We start from the raw sequence: 15,115 nt of genomic DNA, 5'->3' as shown, positions 1-15,115 counted from the left end.
TATATATATATATATATTGCACACCCTCACTGCAGACTCGGGGAGAAACATGGAAGCAAGAAGATATGGTAATAATAAAAAGAAGGGAAACAGCAAAAATGTTAACGGGCCATTCACTTTCTGCATCTTTTGCATACTTAAGTTTGTTATTTTTATAAGGAGGTGTGAAGCAAGAGTGCTCACAATAGTGATGTCATCACAAAACTCATGCATTGTGACATGCTTGTTTTTCCATGGATGTCTATTAAGATCTCAAGATTTAAAAAATTATTTTTTTCACATCTTCAGAATGTAGCAAGTGCACCGCACAGGTCATGTGACAAGAACCAACCAATCAGCTTCATATGTGAATGGCCCCTTAAAGTGGTTGTGATTAAAGATTAATAGAAGGTGGAACTTGTTACAAGAGATGTAAACAGCGAAAAAAGTCAAAGAGGCAAAACAGAAATAGAAGAACTAGGCAAGAGGATGTTATGGAGTGGGTGTTAGAAAAGCTTCCCTCCATAATGATTGCTGAGAACCTCCTAATTGGGCAGAATCTCTGAGTAGGCACCAGGCATCCTGCTATCCAGAGTAGGTCAGACAGAGAGCAAGTGAATGAGAGAGAGACGGAAGGAAGGAGGAAATATTTGCAGACACAAGGGGGGGCAGGTGCCATGAAAAGGTTGACCTATGAGTCTAATGAATTGAGGGGTTGTACAAGAACAACACTGACCTCCAACCAACTCCCTGCTCCCTACTTGTCTTAATTCCTCTTTCCATGCTCTCTGGCTTTCACTACCTCATGGAAAATCTATGAGCAGCTGAATCGACTGAAATTTTGAAAAATGCATCTAGCTTCAGATGACACAACTGAGACTCAGGGTGGCCCGGGGACCTTGCTTGTAACAGTGCAGCTGATGAAAGAATCGCTTTGGGTGAGAGAGAGTAAAGGTAAAGTGCCCTGTGAGGGCTTCTCTAGAGAACTAATTTATGAGCATCCTGATCAATGGGTTAATTAAGTAAAGAGAGAGGAGAATTGGAGAGGGCATGGACTAGTCTAAGGAGCCAGGGGCAAAGAAGAAAGGGGGAGGGATGGAAGAGAAAATGGGTGGAGGTTAGAAGTATGACAACAGGAAAGAGAAATTTTAGCAAATTAGGAGGATGCGGCATGCACTGTGGGAGGCAAATTTCTTTGTGCATGTTGCATGTGCAACATGCGGCTCATAAATAAGGTAAAGCACAATAGGGCTACAATGTGCTTAACTAATTTGACTGGGACCATCCAATAATCCTCCGACAGAAGTTTCTTGATGTTAGTGATGGTTATGAACCGTTAGGGTTGAATACTGAAGTTGTTACTTTTAACGGTGCTGACCGAATTACCGAGTAACAATTCACGTTCAATCAATCTGTGCCAAGCTTCAGTACCTAGGCTATGAGCACATTTGGGTAAGAGAGTAAAGCATACATAAGACAGAGAGACCAGGTAACATCACTATGGCTAGGCCCAGCTCGTGCCATTCCTGCATGACATACACTCGCGTCATAGAGATATTCTTCCGCTAACCTGAGAAACTGATACCTGCTGACAGTTTTAAACCTGTACGGTCATTTAACAAACCGTCACCCAAATTCTGAAGGCATTTCCCAAAGCCCCATAATGATAGGAAATCAAAAACAGCCCAGTCTCAAGTGCGGTGACACTGTTCAAAACTTGAAGCAGACAATGCTCTCTGCTGTACTCAGGATGTAAGCTCCATGCACGTACGATATTTCCACACTGGTGCACAAAACTACAGTAACACATAAAAGCAGCTGAAGAACCATGGTAAATGACGTATACCCTGCAGATCAATCAGGCATTACCGATAGTAGGTATAATTCATCTGACCCCTGTGCCATCACTCACTATTCAGCTACAATTTCCTCAAATGGTCAAGTTTTTCAAAGACCTTTGTACCATGGGGGATGTAGCCTACACTGTGACTATTTTTGTGTTTTATGACAGTCTGATCCCAACAAAAGCTGAGGGTCAAAGCTGTAGGTGTAAATGAAGTAGGAGCCTGCATTCCCATGAAATGCAATTTGCTTCTGGAGAGGATTGCTTTTTGTACAATACCAGAAACGCAGTGACTACAGTACATTTTATTGTATTATTTTAAAAACAAATGCTTATAAAATCGTATTGTGTAGATTAAAAAAAAAAAGAAAACTTCTGTGGTCATGTCTGAGACCTGACTGAAATTTCATTTAGAGATTTTCATGGGGTCCAAGCTGTCAAACATGGGGTCCGAGTCCCCCCCAACATGTATTTCACACACTGATGCAAACACTGCGATAGTGATGAGACAATGGTAGACAGGACCAAGATAGCAGTGCACTCCCACTATGCCCTGGTGACAAACTAACAGGCTGGAGGATGTAGGGCCAATTTTGGGAAGGGAGAGGAGATTTACATTTATCTTGTGTGGTGTTAACAATATTGTAAACAAATAAACTGTTGAAATTGAGAGATTGACTTATTTTATACACCAGAAAATACTTTTTTTTATAAAGTATTTAAAAAAAAAGTACTGCAGGGTAGCAGTACCTAATTCCAGGTACCAGTGACATCATCTGTCCAAACCCTATGAATTATTGGCTTATCTACTGGAATCAATACCCCACATCTTCAGATTTGTCAAAGTCTTGGAAAAAAACAGATGTCAAGAACACAATCTGTGGGTCAGTCTTCCACAGACCTTTGGAAAAATCTATGAGGATATTTGCTTGTCAACATAATCGATAGGAGGAATATGCATGTTATGCACACACATACATACACCATATTTACACAACACACACCGTTGCAGCTGTTCTGTCCTCCAGAATGTGAAGCACGTTCACTAGTGAGAGGGATAGAGATCATCTTTTGAAATGTGTTTATTCCCCACAAAAGGGCAGGAGAAAAAGGCAGTAAAAAATAAATAAATAAAAAAAAGAAAACAGGGCCAGGAAATCCTGCTGACTAGCAGCCTTCTAAATCGAAGCCTCGTTCTCCTATTTCCAATTTTATTTCAAAGTCCCTGGAGTTTAAACCCAAATGGAAAGAGATTGTTTCATGGAGGTACCGGGGGAGCTCCAGTTGCTTTGTTGCCAGGTCTTCAGCTTGCAGAAACATTCCCATGCTACCACCTAGGATAGGAGTACACAGTACACCAACACAGCACAGCAATCTCAACGCCCATTAGCTGTTGGCATCAGTGTGTGATCAGACTTACACTCCCTTACCCTGGCTAATTAAGGTGGCAGAACCCTATCTTTCTTTGACTAAAGGTGTTTCTTTACATTCCATCTATATAATCCTGTCCCTTTTACCTCCCTACAGATACAGGAACACTATACTCCCTATATTTGACATTTTTCTTTCACCTTAGGTAAATACCTGACAGTCAGAAGGGACATATGAAGGGCACTACACAGGGAATACGAGTCGCTTTCACCAAGACACCGTAGCCTGTGGGTATAAGATAAGTGCACTCAATAAAGGTCAGTAAGAGTGAGAACAGTGACATTTATGTTCCTGGTGCCGTGAGAGTACAGTCTTGGAAAATCTGCTCATGTGGGGTGTTTGGCCCAGCAGTGATCCGCACAGATTGGATTTTAGCCCTTCTTTCCTGCCATCATTTGTCAGCAGAGGAATCGCTTCAGCCTTGAGAGACAGTATGAAAAGCCACAGACAAATGATTCAACCATCATGCATTGTTTTCTTGACGGATGGAGGACACACATGCTGCATCCTTAAAAATTAAGAGAAAAAGTGTCTTTAGTTAAAGCACAGGAGAAAAGCATGCCTAAAAGGTTTTGAGGCATCGGCTCTTTAGTGTGCACACAATGGCAGAACCTTTTGCTGTTGTGTATGTGTGCTCCCTGTTCATCCTGGGGGTTTGTGTTCTCTTTGCTGATTGTGATAATAACAGGGACGATCGTTCCCTGCTTGGCATCATTGAGCGCAAAAGTGTAACACTGCCATTCTGGTGCTCATTCATCATTGTCGCACCTCTGCTTTCATTCCTAACACACACACACAGAAATACAACCAGAATCAAGTGAGGGCCCATCAAGTAAGAAGCATCCTAATTCACTATGTAAGAACAGGCTTATTCGTTTCATTAGCATCTGCCATCATGACAGCTAAAGCCCAGCAGTCAAACAATACATCAACTGGTGCTAGATGGGAAACGGAAGTACTTGAAATGCTTCGTCTGCTTAGAGGAGGAGGGGTTGAGGTTAAGTTCTTAAGGTAAGGTTGAAGAGGTGATGCGCTCATGCATGCACCATCACACACACTCTTAACAGTAGAGAATGTAATGAGACATATGTTACTGAAAACAGCTCATGCAGAGCCCCTCAAGGCAGCACTTTTCACAGCAGCAATAACCCCTGAGAGTGCGACAGTAGTGACCGGTATCTCTGCATCCTCAAGTGTTGCCATTAGCCAGCAGCTCTGGCCATGTCTCAAACCTAACCACCATGACCCACCATCATTTATGTCAACAGATGGACACCAAATGGATAACGGGCCTTGCCCGTACTATGGACAGCCACTGGCTATGCCACCATAGAGGCTCATTATGTTGGTCTGAATGAGACCAACATACATACTCTACATCAAACACTGAAATATGTGTGCTTTATAAAAACCCTTGTCATTATACAGCACAGCCACAATGATAACACTTCAGCATGTTGGCCAACACAGCCAGAACTGCTGCTACTTCCTTTGCCAGTATAACCATTCATCTGGTGCTTCTCTAACTAGCTGTTAGGGCTTCAGCTGACAGTCCATACTAATATGTATGGTGGTGTGTCAGCCCATATTAACGTGTGTAAGTGAAAAGAAGAAGTAGCATATAGCAGATAGGAGTGCAAAAGAGAGATGGTGGTGTTGTAATGTTGTGTAATTCATCTCCCTTTCCATGTCCCTGTTCTACAGCATGCTCCACCTTCCTTTTTGCTCTTGCTTGCATCCTCCGCTCTTTCAGTTTCTGTTGACATCGGTGGTCACTCGACTTGCAGAGCACATTCTCTCCTCCTCTCTCTGTATGTGTTTGGGGTAAGAGGGCACAAATAGCAGCCTGCCTACCTGCTTGACTCCAGACCTGTTGACTTGGAGCTTGTTTGCAATGCTGAGAGTTTACTATGGCGTGCTCATAAGGATGTGGCTACTCCTGACATTCAGATACTGTCAATAGATCACTCAAATTGTCCACGTTTCCATCAGTGGTGAAATGTAACACACGGTACACATTACGAATCAAAGACACACTGCAGTACTACGTGTGAGAGACCGTATGACTGTAATGAATAACACAGGAAAGCAAACAAAAACTCTTTTCATAAAACGCACCAGTCTCCAAGGCTATGCTGCTGTGAGAGCTGCGTATAATATTCCTGAACTATGAAAATGACTGTAAAGCACACAGGTAAAATGCACCAGAGAAACACAGAGAAGTTAGTAAGTTTGCCAGAGGGATGAGCTGCACTGCTCAGGGCACCATGGGTTTTAACTGTCAGCCAATCTGATTGGCCAGGCAGCAGGATGTATTTCATCTCAGCTGCTGGTGACTCCAGTGCTATTTATTCCATCAAATCTGTATCATGCTTTTTAGTCAGAGCCCAACTCTGCAACACGGAAGCATGAAATCCCATTGTGCCTTGCACCTCTATTATGAATGGAATTATTTGTTTGTTTGTTTTTAAAGAAAATCACTAAGTGGTTTTAATCTTTGCCGGTTTTTATATTGCCAGAGGGAATGTGGTTGTCGTCCAACCTCTTGCAATGTCACACTTAAAAGGGAAGCTAGCAGTTTGGAGCTGGCTAATGGGTGTTCTGGGTGGTTTCTCGCCATCTCTGTGTCGTTCTTTGGCTTTTGTCTCATTGAAGGAAAGAGAAGCAAAGGTTCATTGATCCTGGCTGGTGGTCAGCAGTGGCTGACGGTGATGTGAAGATTCCCACCACTGTTGGCTGGAAAGCCAAGAAGCAAACATCAGGTTTTTATAAATCAAAATTTGTTAGAGAGTATTCAACCTTGACCTAACCTTAATGAGCCCACCAGGGACACTACAACGCCGTCCACCTCTGACACGGGGGTGTCTGAAAACTAATGGAGGAGACAGGAAGAAATGTTTGAAGAGCATGCATAAGGAAAACAGGACAGACAGAGACACCAAATTAAATACCAGAAGAAAAAAATCATAATATAAAGAGATCGAAGCAGAGAGAAACTAAGGCTCATAAAGATGGAACTAAGGCAAGTAATGGCTCCAACCCCTAGTCTCCATCTCGCACACCAGAGAGCAAAGATTTCATTCAAGAAGGTCAGACAAAGTAGCAAGATGGGCCACTGAGGGGGGACTGTGGGAGACCAGCCTTCTAATCACAACAAGCCTGACAGGCAGAGCAGAGAAAAAGGTACAGGTCTCAGAACAATCCTCAACACTGTAACTTTTTCCATTTAATATATCTAAAATACTGCAAAAAAAAAAAAAAATCACCAAATCATTAGCATTCACCATCTCAAACACAAGAAATGTATAGTATTAACTGAACAAATGGGTACCCACAATTGGAATATACTGTATAGTGTAAGACCTGCTTAGGTTTGCTTATTTTGAATCCAATAAAATATCTGGTCATAATGATTTCATGTTGCCATTCTGAACAGCACCAGAGAACATTGTTTACTGAGCTTTATTATAAAGAAAGAAAAAAAAATGCAGCCGCCAGCAATTTTGGGCATTGCAGTAGTCAATATGGTGAAGTCAGTTGTTTTTTGATTAATTTTGCAGCCTTAATATACAGACACATGCTGAAGCGCCCATACAAACCCGTCAAAACAAAGCACAACATTTAAAATCTTTGCAGGGCTTATCCTCCTAAGAAGATGCTGCCATGGCAACAACACACTCTCCTTGCGAAACACCACCAGGCTCCCTTTGAACCAAATGAATGAGTCGGCCACAAACGGATCGAGAAGACAAACAAATGAATACATGAATCAGGAATAAAGGCAATAAAAGGAGTTGTGTAGTCTATATGGTCTTACAAAATCATATTTGTCTTTGGCAGAGAAGGCAAGTAGTCCAATAGTCAATTTATTGGATAGACAGTAGCCTACACATGACAACAAATACACTTAAGAGACTGGGTGATTACATGGGGAGGCTGGTGCTCAAGGGAGAAAGGGAAGCAGCTGTGAATAGGTTGTTGTCGATTACAAAATCTTGCTGTATAGAAAAAGAGTATCCATTATAGAGCTATTCGATTTAATCAGCTTTATTTCTACTAGAGAAGCAAAGGAAAAAGCGGGTTTGATGGTAGAGTAGTAACACAAATGAGGCCACAGCCACAAGTACATGTCACAGAATGAGCTAAAATGTTGAACATCCACTCAAAGCCAAATTAGTCCCACAGAGACAAATTTCTGTGTTACTTTCTTAAATTAGTGTGTTCATTAAGTGTGTGTCTCTCTAACCCACTGCTCCCAGTCACCTCTCCTAAACAGATCCTTCAAGTCTACAAACAGGCTCCTACAGTTGAGCAATATTCTTTCAATTCCACCAGTGCTAACTGTACAGTTGGTCACATTGGAATCTTTAAGTTAGCTGAAAAATATAAGACAAATTCACACTGTAGAGGAAATAAAACCTTCCAGCTGTAGTGAAAATACATTTCTGCACCTTTGGAGCAATGCCTTACATGCATAGTTCCATTTTCAGTTTCTTGTAACAGAGAGGATATGAACAACAGTGCCTCCCTTAGGACCTGTGTGTTCAGCCAGCCTTGGCTTTAGTAATTTATTTCAACTTTGTTAAATAAACATTTAATTTCACCAGCATTCATCAGATGAGTGTCTAGATCTCCAGTCAACATGTCAGCTGCCATAATCCAGTTTTTTGTTACACAGATGATGCCTCACCTAAATTTAGCAGCGGCTGTTGTCATCTCGACAGTCAGAAAGCATCCTAACCCACTGGGGCACCTGCTGTCACAGATTTAACTACAGCAAAAAAATAATTAGTGCGGGGTAAAATTAGCAGCCCAGACAGGTAGGGCTTAAAGGACTGTGAAGGTGTGACTGTGATGCCCCTTCCAACCCAACCTGTCTGCGTGTTGGCTGCTTAGTAACCCCCCCACCCCAATAGGAGCCATCAATCTGCCCGACATTACGTTTTGAGTGCTTCAGTTCTAGCTGCCTCCAGCTCTGCTACATCCTACCCAGGACAGATGGCATTGAGCAATGGTTTCAGGGCCTTGCATACATTTGGTTAGAACACACAGAGACAAAAAAAAAAAAATGAACCCAGTCTTGTGCACAGGATGCCCACACACAAACACGCACATAAAGTGGTGTGTGCCAACTATCCTTTGTGTTTTTGTAAATCACTGACACCAAATAGATAAACAGAATACGGTGCATTAGATTACTGCAAAAATGCTCCACAACATCTCCCCGTCTCTTCCATTTCTTCTCCCATTCTGTGGGAGATCTCTTTCTCTCTCTCTCTCTCTCTCTCTCTCTCACTCTCTCTCTCTCTCTCTCTCACACACACACACACACACACACACACAAGCCTGCAGTCACTCTAAACACTGCATTAGCGTACCACCTTCATCCCCTTTAAACATCTCCACAGATCTTCAAAGCTTCAAAACAAGCTGCCATGGAGATAAATAAGAGCTCATCTGTGACAACATCTCTTTAGCACAAGGACAGACACACATTTTTCCCCCTGCCTCTATAAAAATGCTTTCTGTCCACAGAGGAGATGTCCCTATCTGCTATATAGGGCAGGCAAGCTGCCTAAACGAAAAGGGAGAAGCTGAGCTGAGGGGAGCTGCCTTCCCCTTCTTGCCATCGCAGATAAGAACAGAGGTCTTCTTGTCCCTGCTGAATTCTATCATCTAGCAGGCCCTGCCGATTCAAATGCCCCACAACACCAGCCGCAGCATATAAATGTGCCCCATTCTTCGTGCTCTGTGTGAGCATCTATCTGTGTGTATGTGGAGGGGAGCATTTAGGGGAATATGTTCTCATGGCCATGGCGTTTCCTGGGGTCTTTTGAGTGTAAAACCCAATGAAACGATGCTCATAATAAGTTGAAAGATGATTCAGTTGTTGAAGAGGGACCTTTGTCAGTCTGTGTGCATCAATTCAATCGTCCATCTGCAGCACAGGCTGGTTTGCTTGCAGAATTTCCCTTCCACTTATTCATTTCTTATCCCAGACAATATACAACAATGACCCAAATGTACAATGACCACCATATGTGCCATGACTGACCCAGTACTGATGCAATCCCAGCAAAACATTTTGATTAATAAGCTACAAATTCTGCATGTACAAGGGCAGTGAAATGAGCTCAGCCTGAGTGAATAGCAGCCTCTGTTTCACTTCACCAGAGGAGCTGAGTCCATGTCCTCATTAATGGCACAGAGGAGGTAGCTTGTTTAAAATAAAGCATGGATCATTCACAACAGGTGTGACATTAACACACAGCAAATCCATACATATAGGCAACATCCACAAACACGCTACAAGAGCCAGCAGATGGAAGCTGTGCATGTGCAATAAAATGACATTCATTCCACACATTTTCTGGACACCTGCATTGTTTCTGTGAGCTCTTGGTTGCATGCATCTCTATTAATTTTCCCAAAAAAAAAATATACTTTGGAAATTACATGCAGGCATCAGATAATAAACACCAGAAAAATCACTAATTTTACCCACAACAGGCACTTCACATCTTTTTCTTTATAGGTGTCAAAGAAGCGCAATTTACAATGCTAATTAAATGCGCATTAAGATAACCAAACATTCCTCAGTGTGCAACTTGGAATTTTAAGTTATTAACAAAAACATTATTAACATGAAACCCTCCGCCTACCTGTTAGTTTGTGATCCACGGGTGCTTGGAATTTGCCGGATTCCCACTGATGTTTTATGTTCTTCCTGAGATTTCGTCCCTTCTCCTCCTTGTCCTCTAAACCTTTCTTCGGTTGCAGTGAATGACAAGCGAGCAAACAGTACTTCAACGAATATATAACAAAAAAAACAAACAAACAAACAAACAAAAAAACTGCCCCCTGCGACAGCGATGCCTCGTTCAATGCAGCCGGGCCGGTAAGTGGGACTTCATGACTAGAACCAACGCGAGTGGAAACCGAGGAGCAAAGACACAGCTGCTCTAATGCATTACACCCCACGTACACCCCACATACAGCAGCTTAGAGAATGAAGCCCCATTCGAGCAAGCAGACTCGTCTCGCCTCTGTCCGCGTCTTCTCCAGCACGGAATTCAGTTCTCGGCCGTCAGTCCGCTTCCCCTCAGGCACAATGTCTTTTTATCGAGGCCCTTTCATGGCAAAATAACCCGGACGTGGGTGCTGGGACTCGGCGGATTTGACAGCTCGGAAGTGTCACCTGTATTGAACAATGGTCACAGCTACTCTGTTTTTTTTTTTTTGTTGTTGTTGTTGTTATTATTATTATTTTACTTCCCCTTTTTTTCTGGGACGTGGTCGATAAATCCTCATTAAATTCCTCCAAAGAGATGTCCGACACCGCCGAGCAGCGCTTGGAGTCACGGCGTACGCTTCAGCTTCAGACGGACGTGCACTGCGCGGTCCTCCGACAACGTTATCCCTTGAGGAAAGATGCTGTTGCTGCGTGCATGCCGTGCCCGTCTGATCTAGCTGTCGCACTCGCGCACGTGCGCACCCTCGCCAGTACGCACGCTCGTCCCCGACGCGTGACGCGCGTCGTAGTGTCCTCCCCGATAAAGCTGGTCGCCTTGGCAACGCTTTGTTCTGACCTTAATATGCTCTATTATTCTATTATAAAAATGTGTCGCGTTTACCTCCGGCTCTGTGAGGTTAACAACGTTCACGTTCACTCAGCGATAAATACAGGTATTAATCCCCCAGTTTGCATGGGTCGTGTCTTGGGGTTCCTCTCCATCTTCTCCTGCAGAGATGTGAAAAATTACTGCTGAGGAGTTTCATTTTTCAGGCATCCCTCTCCTCCTCTCCTGTGCTTGCATCCAGCTGCATCAGCATGAGGTCAGATGACGTTAAAGCGATACAAGCCCATTTTTTCATCTCCTCCCCTCATCCATCCCTCCACCCTGCATCTGTGCTGTTCCACTGCCACTAAACACCCTAAGCATCGTTGCATCCATCTTGACCTCAGCCTCTGTCCTCCGTCTCTCCATCCATCAGACAGAGAACATGTTAGTCTTTATTTCTGCCTGGGTAATCACTAACCAAAAGTTATAGCATGCACTCCTTTTGAAATAATATGCAGTTTATGCGTGTGTGTATCCTTGATGGATACACACACATCCAGCATGTCAGAGTTCCTTATTTCTCATCGATGCAGCTGGTAATGGCTGTGTGCTTGCAGCACCTGCTCCTCTGGATGCAGCACAGCCACATGTCATTCTTATTACCAGGCTCATAACGCAGCCAAACATCTGCCTCAGTGGCTCTCCCACTGCAGAGCCATGTATCCACAGTTGGTGGGCTGACACCTGCCAGGAAAAGTCTCCCAAAAGAACTTTGAATTTGGCTCTATCCTTGTTGTCATGTTTTCTAGCTGCAGTCACTTAAGCTGGAGTATAGTACTGTAAGTACCACACCCAGAGATATCCAAATGGTGCCCATGTGCTCTCAGGCAGCATCCAGATCTCATTTTACCGCCTAACAGTCATAGCAGTGTTCAGTCACTTCTTTATACAAACCCCAGGCAGGGAAACAGGCTGCTTCTCCACTCATGTGGGGAGCCAGGTTGTCATCAATCAGCCAAAACATCATGTCAGCCCATCTCGCTTTTTACCTTCAGACACCTCAGACTACCTGAGGGACACAGATGAGGCCAGGGGATAGAAGGAGCGAGACTGTTACAATCTCAGCTATCAAGCAAAATTGTCTTTGGCGGTGGATGTACATTCCCCCAGTGATATCCCATCAGGCCAAGGATGCGAGGTAGCAGGCTCGTGTGTGTGCACGCACGTGTGTGTGTGTGTGGGTGTGTGTGGGTGTGCACATAAGAATGTGTGTATCTGCTGTCAGGTCTGCCTTATCTTGTGATGCTACAGGGTCTATCAAAAATAGAACATCAACATCACCCTTGTACATGCACACACACACACACACACACACACACCTCACTTAATGTTTCATACAAGTCCCCTGCAGTTTGTCACTGATGGACTAGGAAACCATGTATAGGTCCCATTTGCTCTCCCCTAACAGAAGAAATTCACACTATCTCGGCCTACACACACACACACACACACACACACAGTGTCATGATGTAATCAATCCTGACATGATAAAGACGTTTTATTTGTTTGTGATGTGCAGCGTGTGGAGTCACTGCATCTTCGACGGTAGTAGTACTGTGAAGAAAGCAGACAAAGAGGGGACTTATAAAGGTAGAATAAGACGCCCAGCCTGTAAAAGTGAATGCTACGTCCTCTCCTTTGTGCCACAAGGAATGAGACAATATATTGCAACAGTTAAAAGTGGAAATTTGCAATAATGCTGGGAATACACATTATAAAACACAGTTCTGTTGTAGTTTTATCAGAGTATTTTTCATTTTATATAAGGTGGAATGTGTGCAAGAGAATGTGGAATATGTTTTTGTTTTTAAAAGGTGAGGGCCCATGATGAGTAATGCAATTTCCAAGAATGTGGATTAATACATTTCACCTCTAGCTCTATGTTGTTATGTGTCAGTTTTCCACTGTGGTGCTCCAGGGGGAGCTGCAGGTGTGCAGCCTCTGCACCATCAAGATACTATGTGCTCTTACTGTATGTCTTCAGAACACCATTATTGTGGGCTGTGCTTGAGTAATGCAGTTCTATGCATAAGGGAAAAGTCAAAAGGCCCTTTGATGTGGCTCTAGGGGCCTGAGCCCTGACAGACCCCTGCCTGAGGCACTCTTTTCTATCTCTTGGATTTCTAGGGAGAACAGATCTGAAATTAACTAGCCGGAGTAGAGCACCCATGAGAAAAAGTAATATGTTCAGACTTGCATATGTGCACACGTATGCACACAAATGACAATTTTTCCACAGATGTAAATGCAAGTATAAACGTGCCCATGTACACTTGTCCAAGCTGCTGTAAGCCACTATCTCAAATATACACACACGTCTGTGGATTTAATATTCCATTAACAACAGGCTGCAACAACTGCTACATTCTGCGATATTACAATCAAATCATTTGTTTGCTCAGAGGTGTTAGCAATAATGTGTCACTGCAATCTCATAAAGACATTAACCTTTCTGTCTGAGGCACCCAGACTATGCCGAAAGCCCATTTTCTTTCCACCTAATTTACTTTCCTGCAAATCTGACCTATTGAGCATGCTCACAAATCCCTTCTGTGTTTGCAGACTGTGGGAGCCCATACTGTCACAGAGATTAAAATCAAATAGTAAAGAGAAACTATTATTTGTTCCTGTATTGACTGGTTATGTATAATGTACACACTCGCCTGTGCACAAGACATATTATATGTACAGTCGCAAGAAAAAGTAATTGCACTGTTTGTAATTTTATGGTTTTCTGCATAAATTAGGCATGGAATGTGATCTGATCTTCACCAAAGTCACAAACACCAACCAGCAACACAATATTACTAGGCTGATAAAACACAGTCATGATCTTTCATGTCTTTGCTGAACACACCCATTAAACATACAAAGTGATGGTGGAAAAAGTGAATGAAATTGTTTTAATAACTGGTTGAACCATGTTTGGCAGCAATAACCTCAACCAAGCACTTCCTATAGCTGTGGATTAGACCTGCACAACATTCAGGAGGAATTCTGGATGATTCTTTACAAAACGGCCTCAGCTCAGCCATATTCTTAGGACGTCTGGTGTGAACATCTTGAGGTCATCCCACAGCATCTCTACTGGGCTGAGGTCTGGGCTCTGACTGGGCTGCTCCAGAAGGTGGATTTTGTGTGTGTGAAGCCATTCTGTAGTAGATTTACATCATTGCTTAGGGTAATTGACCTGCTGCATCACCCAGCTTGTTCTGAGCTTCAGCCACCCTGACATCATCCTGTAGGATACCTGGATAAACTTGGGAATTCATTTTCCTTTCCACAAAGGCAAGTGGTCCAGGTCCAAAGGCAGCAAAGCAGCCCCACATCATGATGCTCCTGCAACCATACTTCACTGTTGGGATGATGTTTTCATCTCAGTACGCAGTTCTCTTCTTACGCCATATGTAGTGCTGTGTGCTCTTCCCAAACAATTCCACCTTCGTTCCATCTGTCCACGGGACATTTTCCCAGTAGTGCTGTGGATTGTCCAGGTGGTCTTTGGCAAACTTCAGGCATGCTGCAGTGTTGGTTTTGGAGAGCAATGGCTTCCTCTGTGGTGTCCTGCCATGGATACCATGCTTGTTCAGTATTTTGTGCATGGTTGACTTATGAACAGAGATGTTAACAGAGATTATATTTGTGACTTTGGTGAAGATCAGATCACATTTTATGACCAATTTATGCAGAAAACCGAGAAACTGCTAACATTTCCAAACAGTGCCATTACTTTTCCTTGCGACTGTATAATTACAGACTATTATTCCTCAGTGGGACAAAAGGCCTGCAAAGATGTCATTCCAAATAGCTGAGAACAAACTCCAGCTAGTGGATGCCAGGAGCTTTTAATTCACAAAGCTGTTTAGGGGAAAAGAGACTGGGCTTTAGTACAGTTGGGCAGTAGTGTGCAAGGAGAGTGAGAGGAACATAGTAAATGTAATGTGCTCATTCTCCTCTTGTTCCTGCAGCAGTGACTATCCTTTAACCTCTTCACATCCATATAGTATGACACTGGAAGTTCAACATTATGCTCTTCTTTCTTCTCAGTGCCCTTATCTTGTGCTCAGTGGTCTCACCCTCACCCCTTTAAACCTCTTACAGACGCTGCACCGTATCTGAATTCCTTACACCTTATTCACTTTTAGCTTCATCACTGGTAATCTTTCGTGACTTCTTTGTAGCTTCACATTTTCTCTCCTATTCCGTTTTTTTTTTGCTTCAATTGTCTTTCTCTCTCACT

General features: G+C 43.2%; 1 protein-coding gene across 1 annotated transcript in view; it reads right to left on the bottom strand.

Moving 5' to 3' along the window:
• nlgn2a (neuroligin 2a) overlaps positions 1–11,049 on the bottom strand; it is a 186,585-nt gene extending 175,536 nt beyond the window's left edge. The window contains exon 1 of the mRNA XM_020623522.1: positions 9,916–11,049. The gene's annotated coding sequence lies outside the window, so the exon portion shown is untranslated. The remainder of the gene's footprint in view (positions 1–9,915) is intronic.
• Positions 11,050–15,115: the final 4,066 nt, after the last annotated feature.

Source organism: Monopterus albus, unplaced genomic scaffold (assembly GCF_001952655.1).
Source record: "Monopterus albus unplaced genomic scaffold, M_albus_1.0 scaffold303.1, whole genome shotgun sequence".
Classification (NCBI taxonomy): domain Eukaryota; kingdom Metazoa; phylum Chordata; class Actinopteri; order Synbranchiformes; family Synbranchidae; genus Monopterus; species Monopterus albus.
This window is presented reverse-complemented; position numbering and strand designations above follow the sequence as displayed.